Below are 11,829 nucleotides of genomic sequence, written 5' to 3'. Positions count from 1 at the left end.
GACAACTTTATCATAACCAACCCAGTATCTTAAAGTACTTTGAAGCCATAAACTTGGAAGGAGATGGAAGGCTGAATGAGCTTTCCATCTCCAGAGTAAATAAGAGTTGAGTTTCAGGACAGCACAGGATTTTTGTCACAAACAGTAGAAGTAGTAGTAGTAGTTAAAAAATGTGGTTCAGGAACATTTATGGGATCACAGAGAGAATCTAGTTTTAATTATATTTTCACATTTACAGTCACATCATGTAATGTTGAAAATGTGGTTGTTGTTAGTAGAAGTTAATGGACCAAACCAGTGATTTTGCATGTCTTAGCTCATTTATAGCACTAAAACTATACTTTATATTACTGCTAATCATGTCCAAACATACTGTAGTTTTTACAGTCGAGGCTGCCATTGGTTCCCATTCATTTGCATATGACTTGAAAATCAATAGCAGATTCTTGAAACATTTAGAGTGAACATCAAGTCTTCATTAATTTCCCTGTTTCTGTTCAATTTTAAGTTAAATCATCCTGAAGTAATGCAGAGAAGACTTTTCAAATCAGTCTGCACTTAACGCTGTGTTACCATGCTAAAATAAAGGTACTTATTCACTGTGAAGGATTACGCAATGAGTCCACTAATTGATTCTTATAATGCACATGAATGAAAGGAAAACGATGGACGCCCTGAAAGGAGGACAAATGCATTATAAATCTAATGCACAAGAGCATGGTTTGCTAAATGGACTGTATAATATAAACTATTCTCTATTTGCAGGTAAAACTTTTTTTAATGAGAAGCACTTCCTGATGCTAACTTTGTACTGATGCAGATTTTTTTTTTAAAATAAAGATTGCTGCTGTGATTGAATAAATTCAGTGCTGAAATTATTTGATTCAGTAGCTGTTTGACAGAAAATTATTTGGTATCAATGTTTTTTTTCCCTCTTTATGATTGTAAATTGAATATCTTCGGGTTTTGGGCTGTTGGTTGGACAAAACAAATAGTTTGAAGATGCTCTGAGAGCTTTTTTTTCTCACTATTTTCTGACTTTTGGACTAAACAAATGACAGATTGATCAATTATGAAAACAATTATTAGTTGCAGCCCTGGATGCAATACATTCATAGTCCATACATTGTCTTTATTAGATAGTAAGAAATGTTAAGGGATCTGAACTATTTCATGTCAATCAATTTAATCTTGATTTAGTGCTGAATTAACTGCCTCCACTGTAAATGAGCAAATAATAGAAGTGAGAATAAAACATCATTGGAATAGTCCGCCTAATACATTGTTCCATTTGTGATAATTTATAGCGAATTGAATTTCATTTGAGTTAAACAACTCCTAATTTTGTCAGGAACCCCCCGGATCCCCCTTCAGGATCCCTCATGGGATTTCCTCGATCCCACTTTGGGAACTGCTGCTCTACCTGTGCAGCAACACTTCCTCTTCGTTTCCCTCCTCCCCTCAGCTAATCTGTGAGACTCAATTATTTATATTCTAACCTGATTAAGAGCTGAGGTTGTCTCACATTCAAATACCAGTTAGTGTTGGTAACAGCCCCCATGAGGTTGTGAAGATACCTCCCTCCCTCTCTCTTTGTATATATATATTTATATATATATATACACCAGTTCTATATATTCACACCTGACTGCCAAGGTGAGAGAGCCGGAGAGATAGACAAATAATGATGTGTGGAGTGAGAATGTGTGCAGGGCAGCCTTGGCCGCTGTTCGTTCGACTAATGGTGGCCATGTCCAGCTTCTGATTAATTAAACATCCCTTGGGGTCAGGGAGTCATGGAAAGCGATGTAATTTATCATCTGGCTCATGCGTAATGGAGTGTGGCCTACTGCAGAGTCTCTCATTAAGAGTGATAAACTCAGTGGTTGCATCTAGGACCTCTCCACAATTCAGTGAGGCCAGGGACAGCACTGCACAGCACAGCGCAGGGACATGTCTTATCAAAGAACTGCCTCTATTTGCTCCTGGAAACCAAACGAGTGTAATTGTAATCACCAAGCTCTCACCTTGAACTGAATGGAACAATACCAGCTTTCCCCAACTTCAAGGACTCATAATAAAGCTTGCATGTTTTGCCTCCAGTGGCTATTTCCAAGGGTTAGAATAAATAATTACTAGATATGAAGCAACTAAATCAGCATCACAAATACTGCTACAAATATGGGTCATATTTGGTTGGTTGCCATTGACAGCAACATTTGTCAGTTCCCTGCACACTGTGTGTGTGTGTGTGTGTGTGTGTGTGTGTGTGTGTGTGTGTTGCTCAAGTTCAAAACTTGTACACTTTTTCTCTAATGATGCACACGTTTGAATGTGTCTGGCATACATGTTAATGATTTTTGAGACTGTTCACCTCGTCATACACTGATGCACCCGCAGTTTGGTCAAAGATGATTTAGCCTCTTTTGAGCTTTAGGAAGAATTTAGATTTATCAACTTTCATTCGTGGACACATACAATGACTATGCATTTCCATTAGCCAAATAAGAAATCTAATTGCATTTGTCTTTGTTTTTTTCAATTCTAACACTGACGTATCACCTAAGTTGATATAGAGACAGAGCACAATTAGGTCCAGCCCACCCCACAGGGAAAACAATTCATCGCTCTCCATTGACTTTGTATTGAGTGAAGGTGCCTCCTTGTCATTTCTGTCTGCTAGCAAACAACAGAAAATGTCTAAAAGCTGCTGTGTGGTGGGATGCACTACCAACAGGGTAAAGAACCCAAAACTAAGTTTGTATAAGCTGCCAAACCAAAAAAACTGACCCTTTAAAAAGACAAAAGTGGATAACGTGACAGGGCAGACAGAACCGACCTGAGCTGTACGGACAGCCTGTAGCTAAAAAACCTCCATAAAATTGACACATATACCTGGATACGCTGCTAGTCACAGAGGACACACATGAAAGTAAAAACAGAGCAGCTGTTTAACTGAAATGTATGCAGTATTTGTAACAGACGTTTAAATCACAGAATAGCTAACCTGCGTTCAGCTGCAATGCTAATTGTAAAAAGAGCCTGAATGAGAAATAATTGAATGTCTCTGCGTGTAATTTCCTCGACTCTGTTTACAAACTGCAGTCGCCATATCAGCTGTGAATAGTGTCAGCCTGTTATGTAGTGGAGTTTGCTATACAGTTGTGCTATCTCTACTGTAGACGTGACAACATAATATGCACATAATATGTAACAGGTTTCAGCATATGCTATAAACTACCTTTTCTTCTCTGGTAGACATAGGGTGCTAAAATAATCCTTTGACATGCTGAAATCCAATGTTTTTAGCTAGCTACAGGCATTTTGTTAACTTTTCAGCCCTTGGTTGCATATTATGGTGCCGGTTGTTTTCCCCTCCAGGTGCGGTTTTCAGAGTATGACACATTGCACTCTGTCTCCATGGCAAACTTGTTTGCAAACAGTTTACACATCCAGCAGACACAGAACCAACATCAGCATTCATTTGGTGCTGTGTTTATGGCCACCTGGCAAATGTAAGTCCAATATCTGCACTCCTTTTAGTTCTGTTTTTGAAATATCTGGCTCTTTAGCCGCTAAATGATCCACTATGTTCACCGGCTAGTTGCCAGCTTTGTCTGTCAGCCGTTTTGTGCTGGGCAGGTAGAATACAGTGAGATTTTAGAGCTTTTTTTGCTGAAAACAGCTGCCTTCTACATTGAAAAACAACGCTATTATAGCGTTGAGAGAGGACCAAAATGGAAATTTGCAGGCCGGAAAAAAAATAAGCGCTGAAAGATGCTAAAAAGCTCTGTAGAGCTGAGGGGAACTGCAGTATCAGGTGATAATTCATTGCAGGTTCATTATTATGAACAACCTTTTCACATATACACAGTCATTTGATCCATTATAATAAAAATACAAAAAGAGAAAGAAAAGGAGAAAAGAGAGAAGAAAACATTTCTGAAGAACGTGTACTAAAAACAGATGAACTAGGCAGCTAACGACTAACACAGAGCTAACAAAAACACATATAGGCATAGCTAATTTCAGGTTTGATTTGATATATAGCCCAGTGACAGATCTGGATAACAAACCCAAACAGCAATCTGTCTCTGTTGCTTCTTGATTGCACTTGACTTGTATCCGGTCTGCATTCATTAGTGATAAATGCTAGTAATGGGCATTCAGCCTAGTAAATCTTTATGCCAGTTTCACTTCGCATTTAAAGGTAATTTTCCATGAGGTGTTCACAGTATTTTGTCTGCACTGTATTTAGGTACTGCCCCTGAGAAGTCTCTCTCTATTCTCTCTCTCTGTCTCTCTCTATTTTCTGGATGAACATCTGTAGCCAAGTCCAAAACCGCAATTAGTCATCTTCCTCTGAGACAGAGATTTACAAGCCCCAAGAAGCTGTCTTAAGTTGTTTAGTGACACCAGATTTTGAAAATCCTTCATTGGACTAAAATAGAGCACGATGATCTGACAAGTCATGGTCACATTTTTTTTTTTTTTTTCACATAGCAAAACTTGTCTATTTATTCGAACTTAATGGAAATGTAACTTGATACTTCAGAAGAGACAAAGGGATGAACTGGGACCAATATGATGTAACTGTTACAAGGGAAGAGACTTTGAAATCTCTTTCATCTTAGTGGAATAATGTGATGTGAGAAAGTCTCACACTTTTTCCCCCAGGTTGGTCTTATCTGCTTTATTTATAATATGGTTAATTAAAAATACCAACTAGATAACAATGTTGCTTTTACAAACAATCGTAGATTCAGCAGCTGAGTTGCAAAATGTCAGTAATATTAAACTAATTAATCAAGTTTAGATTTTATTTCTACTCAAATCTGACTATCAGGCACTTCTTGTGGAACTAATTACTTGTTATTGTTTTGTAAGGGTCAAAAGCCAAAAATGTGTTGCTTTCAGTGTCTAATTGAACAGCTAAGCACTGAACAAGACACCGACTCCCTGACACTGTAAATTAGTACAGTCTGTGATCAGATCTCCTCCCCTCTCGCCCTTGTTGGTAAATGCAGCAACGTGACCCGAGGAGCATGCCGCTGCTCATTGCCTGCCATTTCCCAGCTTCTCCTGCTGAGCAGCGTAGGCGTGACTCAACCGAACTTCCCCCTGCTAGGCAGAGAACAGCCATGAGGCCCCGCAGCTATACCCCTGCTGGAATATCAGAGCATCTGTCCCCCCTGCGGCTTGCCTTTCAAACAGCACAAGGCCATCTCTCCCAGCACCAGCATTTTTCAAAGGCAGAGCCAACGCTTGGGGAATATATTATCATCACATCCAGAGCCCATCTGGTAGAGCAACACCTGGGAGGGCGTTTTCACTGATTCACAGGCCCACAACAGGAGGGAAACTCTTGCCCTGCAACACTAATAAAGAGTCCCCCCGTCATCATGTGTTATTCATTAAAATTCATTTTCATGCACCTCCTTTTCACTGTCTTCCAGAGGTGAAGAGTAAAGGTGACACATCTGATGTGAAAATGATTTTTTGCTTCCTTTATCTGAATTCTGATATCAGATATTAAAGTGGATGAAAAGAACCAAGAGCTATTTCCTTGTGGCCAATGGAAAATTCACAAAGGTACAGCAATGAATAGCATGCTGGGTTATAATATGTCATAACACCCGGCAAATTTTCATTTAGAATAGATGACAATCAAAGGCAATAAAAGCTGTGAAGCTCCAATATTTCCTTAAAATGAAAACCCTCTTTCTTTCCCCCTGAAGAGTGTTTTGGTAGGATTTTGCTGATTACATGCTTCATGTAGCTTTGACAAAAGAGGAAATTGGTTTCTTCATTATTCTATTCCACTGGGACACAACAGGTCTCCAGTGGACAAAGATGGTCTTGACCTGACCTTCGTAAATATTCAGATGTTGTGCTAATGAGAAACATGAAACAAAGAGGGAGAGTGACAGAAATCACCTCAGCACATCCTTCATTGTCTTTCTAGAAAGAGAGTTAATTAGCTTCATCGTCAAACACAGATTTTGCGAAGGTGTTCATATTAATGATGATGCAGTCTGCATTTGAACACATATTTGTTCATAAACCGGTACACAAGGACCAGAACACCGATTATGTGTTTATTACTTCAATTGAAATACAAATCATGTGTCTTATAATGAACATTGATTTATTTCCTCTCCTGTAAAATAAAAGATCAGGACAGAGCATTCTGCAATGCTGTAAGTTTAGATGTGTGGCAGGAAATCAAACTTAGCACATGTTCAATCAAGAAGACGACGTTTCTCATGTACACTCATTTTGTTTATTTATAAAAATATCATGCAATCACTCTATCCTGTCAGTTTTCTCTTAGTATTCCTGCTATTCACTCTCAACCAGTAAAGTTTCATTAAGTTACCCAATACTTCAAAGAAACGGTACTTTCTCTACTGTTTCGAGGTGTTAGCTCTGTACTGCAGTTATGTGACTCACCTCCACCATCTCCTGTGTACATTATGAGCCAAAGTAGAATAAAGCTCCAGCTTCTGTTCAGCAATGTTCACCAGGAAACTCTGCTCAAGGTCCATCCAGCTCTTCAGATGAAGATTAACGCTAGGGGTCATCAGTGATTGTATTCAACAATTTAATTGCTGAGATCTCTGAATGAAGGGACAATTTCGACAGTGAAGGTCACCTTGGTTGTTCTACTGTTGTAGGATGGTGTATTTAGTTCTTAGTTTTTAATCTTTCAGTAAAAATATATTTTCATGAACCAGGAGAGCTGTCATTGCATTTGGGACCATTGAAAAAAGTAGGTATTTTTGAGTAATGTCATTATCTTAGTGGCTGCAATTCCTCCCATGAAACTGGTAGATTCATCCATCCGTGTTTGTTTGTTTTTTAATGACTCCATTGTGGCATCAGAAAGATTTAGTGGACTCAAATGACGTTTGACGCTTTAATGAGTCAATTATTGTTTCTTTGCTACCCTGCGTTACACAGTCTGTTATACTACATAACCTGCGAGTGTTGATATATGAATGCATTTCTTAAATGAATCCAGTTTGGTTATGATGTATCATAAACGGTGTAATGGTTTCAATCCTATTAGCAAGGGCTTTAATAATCATTTTATTATCTGTGAAAACAATAAAAGACAAGAGCTGGTAGGAAGGCTGCTATCTTTGTCAGATTTTAGTCGCAGGGTAACATTAAGGTGTAATTGGATTTCAGAATTGTGCATGAGTTTCTGGTAAAAAGAGGTGAAATGGTTTTCCCGAAATGTTTTAAACATTCACATGTGGTATGTTAAAAATACGCGAGCTGCTCCCAAAATAATCTTAATTAAACAAACTTTTGATTAACCTTAAAAAAAACATGTGCAAATTTGACATTAGTGGCAGTATGAATGTTGAGAAAACCTAAGATTGAAGGAACATGAGGCTGTTTTCACTTGGACAAAAAAAACTTGCATGGAGGGAATACAGGTCCCAGGGGATCATACAGTAGATACACTCCCAGGAACCATATGCTCAGTGTTTTTCAGCACCACCAGTGTGTAGATGAGATTATTCATTCTCAATGGGTTCTAATTACTGTCAAGTATCTGTGTATAACTCTGCACTAAAGTCTAAACCAATCATGAAGTATCTGTTTTGTTTTTTCTCATGCCAGTGGTTTCACACTACTCTAATCTACAGGTGGCAGTAACATGCCGAGAAAAGCAGCAATGTGCCACCAAAAACAAGGAAGAACAAGACTGCTAGCAGGTAAACATGGATGTAAACAATGTAGGTTTCAAACCTTTAAAAAAAAATCAACAAATAAAAATGTTTTATGAGGCAGGAGATACATTGAACACGATTGTTAGACTTCAAGAATACATACATAAATGTACGTAAATGTTCTTTACTTGTTTTCAAGAAAACTCCACAAGTCACCTTTAATGCTCATAAAACTCCAGATTGAAATGTAATTCATCATCTAAAATCTGTGTCAGATATCAATTATGTAAACATTAGCGTTAAACTCTGAATTTGCATATTAAAATCTAACATGATCATCTAGAACAATGTTGATCGTCAAACATATCACTTAAAACTAGGGAGGAGAACTGTGAAGGTTACCTTTTTTTTTTTTAATGGAATAGAAATAGAAATGTCATCTTTCTCTTATTACTTCTGCATTTATCACTGCTAGACAGACTGAATGAATATTGACTATGCCTGGAATAACAGCTTACAAAGCACAAAGTCTGGGCGACTCAAATATTGCTCCCTTGCAAATGCAGACTCATGAGCTCCACTGAATCCTCCTCCCAATAATTTAATTTCCCTCCTTTTCCTCCACTCCTCCTCGTGTGTCCACACCACTCCGACCCTCTCCCATCTGTGGAGTTGTGAACCCAGTGTTCTTTCCCTCAGGATACCCCACCATATGCCACTCCATCCTTTCTACCTTCAGCATTCCACTTCTCTGCAATGAAATTAATATTTCACAGGCGGCTCCTCAGCCATTTCTCTTGCTGACGAATTGGAGGTGGAAAGAAAGTTTCCGACCAGCCACAAAACAATAAATATTAAAGTGTTTCCCTTGGAAGTTCTCCAATCCGGCGCTCCTTATGTACACTGTCAAACACGTGCTCTCGTGCCATTTCTCTCTTTCTCTGTCTTACTCTCACTCCTTATCTATCCATCTATCCCTCCCATCTCATCTGCTGCGCCATCTGTGCAGCTGTAATAAGCAAGACTTCTCATGTGCTCCCTTTCACTCCCTTGCTTTTCTCTTCCCTCCTGATTCTGACTCATCCCACTCACCAGGCATGGCCTCCCCTGCCTGGATGTCTGAATGCCTTGTTTGCGTCCCATGACGGAGCCACTATGCCGTCACACTCGCTGTGTGCACAAATGGCTCAGACGCTTGTGTCATACACTACGTCCTGCCATTACGCAGCGAGCCCAGCCAGTTAACAGAACGCTGCTTTCATCTTTCTGTGGAAGAATGCTATAAAAACGGCTCAGACACTTGTGTCATACATTACGTCCTGCCATTACACAGTAAGCCCAGCCAGTTAACACAACACTGCTTTCATCTTTCTGTGAAAGCAAGTTGAAAGCCTATACGTGATAACCTTGTATATGTTTTCACCGTGGCATATACACTACAAGATGCATGATCACTCAATTACTCCGACAAAACAAAACCATCTCCCTCTCGTAGAGAAGAGTACACAGCCCTAAATCTAACAATTCAAGTCCTCACCAACAGCACACTATTGATCTAAACCAGTCATCATACTGACACCCCACTCAGCTGGATAATGGGAAAATCAGTGTGAAATATTGTGTGAGATTCTCTTGGCTTATGGTTCAAACACAACAAAAACATCTTCAAAGACAAACTCGGAGCATTTGATTAGTTGTTTTTTTTTCCTTTAACCATGCAAAGTGCCCAGTAAAAGCTTTCTATCAGCAGGCAAGGACACTGTGCCACACTGCAAATGGTGATAGGCTTTTGTGGTATCCATATTGTATGACCACCAGAACGAAAAGGCATGACTGAGAAAACAAGGCATATCATCCAATACAACAAAGAGCTCTATCGCCTCACAGTGGCACATTTGGGCAACAGTCCTAAATGTGTTGGACATGAGGGAGGACATCAAATAGAGACACTATGTGTTCATCCTTCTGAGATGTCTGGACATTTTCAAGAAAAAAAACGGGCTTGCTTTGAAACATCTGAAACACAAACAGAAAAAAAACACATTTGTGCAAAGAGGGTTTGTTGAGCCCTGCCATTAATTAACTGGCCATTTCTATAAAAACAGCCTTGATCTTTTGAATTTCCTTAGTTGAAGTGTGATTTCGAGAGAATAATACATTTTCAAATACAGTACCTTAAGCCATTGCAGTTCCATACACAGACTATTTAGTGGTACAAATAAAAATATGACCAAAGTGACTCCTTACCACCTCATAATACATATCAAGATTTATAAGTTGTGCCTCTTTGAATCAGAACTGCTATGTGAAAGTCTGAGTGAGAAGTTGATCCATTTATTCGAAACATAAAGTCAGACTATATCCACAGCTGTACTTGACAGTATCATAGAGAAAGATATAATACATATATATATATAAGAGTGAAGGACCCTCACAAAAGGATATGAAACTTGTGAACTGCATAAGCAAGGTGAATTGCTTTTGATGCAGTTTTCTTTTTTGAGAGATTCTTCCCCATCTTCAGTTCAAGGGTGCAGATCAGCTGAGACAATATTACATTTTCTCTACCTTCCATTAGATTGGATTTTAAAATCTCCTCTTAAGCAGGAGAAATTCTATAGGAATGATTCCTCAAGAGTTATTGATTATAAAAAGCCTGATATCTGCGGACAGTGCAGAATCAATATTACTAAGCTATCTCATATCTATCCGTATAATGCCTCCAGTTAGCCAATCCTTCCAGTTTAGAGGTCAAGGAGTTGGCCTAATCTCCAAACAATTTAGCCGCTAAGCCAGAGACAAACCAATTTTTTGCAGAGGCAACGGTCATAATTAGGGAAATGCATTATAGAGGAAGACAGGCACGATCCCTCAATGAGTTATTGATTTAAGCATATTGAATGAGAGTCAGTGGTAGCAGAGGAACCATCTCTTTCTCTGATTCACCATCAGAGGAGAGACAGCCACCCTTCCTGCATATCCCAGGGAGGGAGGATGGGGGGGGGGGGGGGGGGGGGGAGGGGAGGATTATCCTGGCAGTGCAGAGCAGGGTTCCTGCAGCACCAAGTGGGACTCAGCGGCACCATGAGGACTCAGTGGATAATGAGCAGTCTTTGTGATGTGTGCTGCAGGGGCTAGTGAAGGCTGAGCCAGGGAGCAGTAATGAAGTGCAGGCCTCTGTCTAAAGCCACACAGACATTCAGAGATATGAATCCACCTCTATTGTCCTCCACTCCTACTTTTTTTTTCACTTTCACTGCTGTTTGATACGGTCTCACCTCTAAGGACACATGTAGAATATCAAAGATTGATGAAACAGTATGTTGAATAAAAAATACTCTTCCCTCACCTTACTTCAAAAAACAAAAAAAAAAACTTGGTTGACAAAACTGTCAAGTAAATTTTCAAGAAAAAAAGTTTTTTCTTGGAAATGTGAAGCACTTCCTCAACTGAAAAACAAGTTTGTATGTGTATGCTAGTTTGTATGCAAGGGTAGTTACTTGATGACTGGTGAGGACAAGAAACTCTGACCTTTACTTCCACAACAACATGTAATGCACTTGTCACCGCTGCTTCTACAATTCACAGACCGCCCATGCAACGTGCTTCTCAAAATAACGTCTTCAGATTTGTGTAATTAAATGCACCAACACGCGCACGCACAAAACACACACACACACACACATATGTAGCTTCACCTCTTCTGCCACTTAACTGCCAGACAACTACTTCCACACTTTACAGCTCGATCTCATTAACTGTGCACAACACATTTCCTCTAAAACGACATGGTAATGTGTGAGTTATCAAAAGGAGCAGGTTCTACTTGAGTTACTGCTGTCGGCGAGGGCTGAAAACATAATGACTGCTGCTTGCTGCTTAAACCTCTCTAAACAGCTTAATACACATGGCTGGTACTGTATAGGTGTCACAGTCATGCGTGGGAATAAAAAAAAAAAAAAAGAAAAAAAAAAAGGCCAGCGATATGGCTTGTAGATGAGACTCACAATAGCACATTACCAGAGTGTGATCTTTGGGGTTGCACGGACCGCTGCACATATTGGCCTTTTGCCGGTATAAGTTGCACAGTCAATCTGTTCTGTGCACTCATGCTAAGGAGAGAGGTGCAGTGAAGTCCCAGGTT

The sequence above is a fragment of the Thunnus albacares genome, chromosome 6 (assembly GCF_914725855.1).
Source record: "Thunnus albacares chromosome 6, fThuAlb1.1, whole genome shotgun sequence".
Lineage (NCBI taxonomy): Eukaryota > Metazoa > Chordata > Actinopteri > Scombriformes > Scombridae > Thunnus > Thunnus albacares.
The sequence above is the reverse complement of the archived record's forward strand: the minus strand, read 5'-3'. Positions refer to the sequence as shown.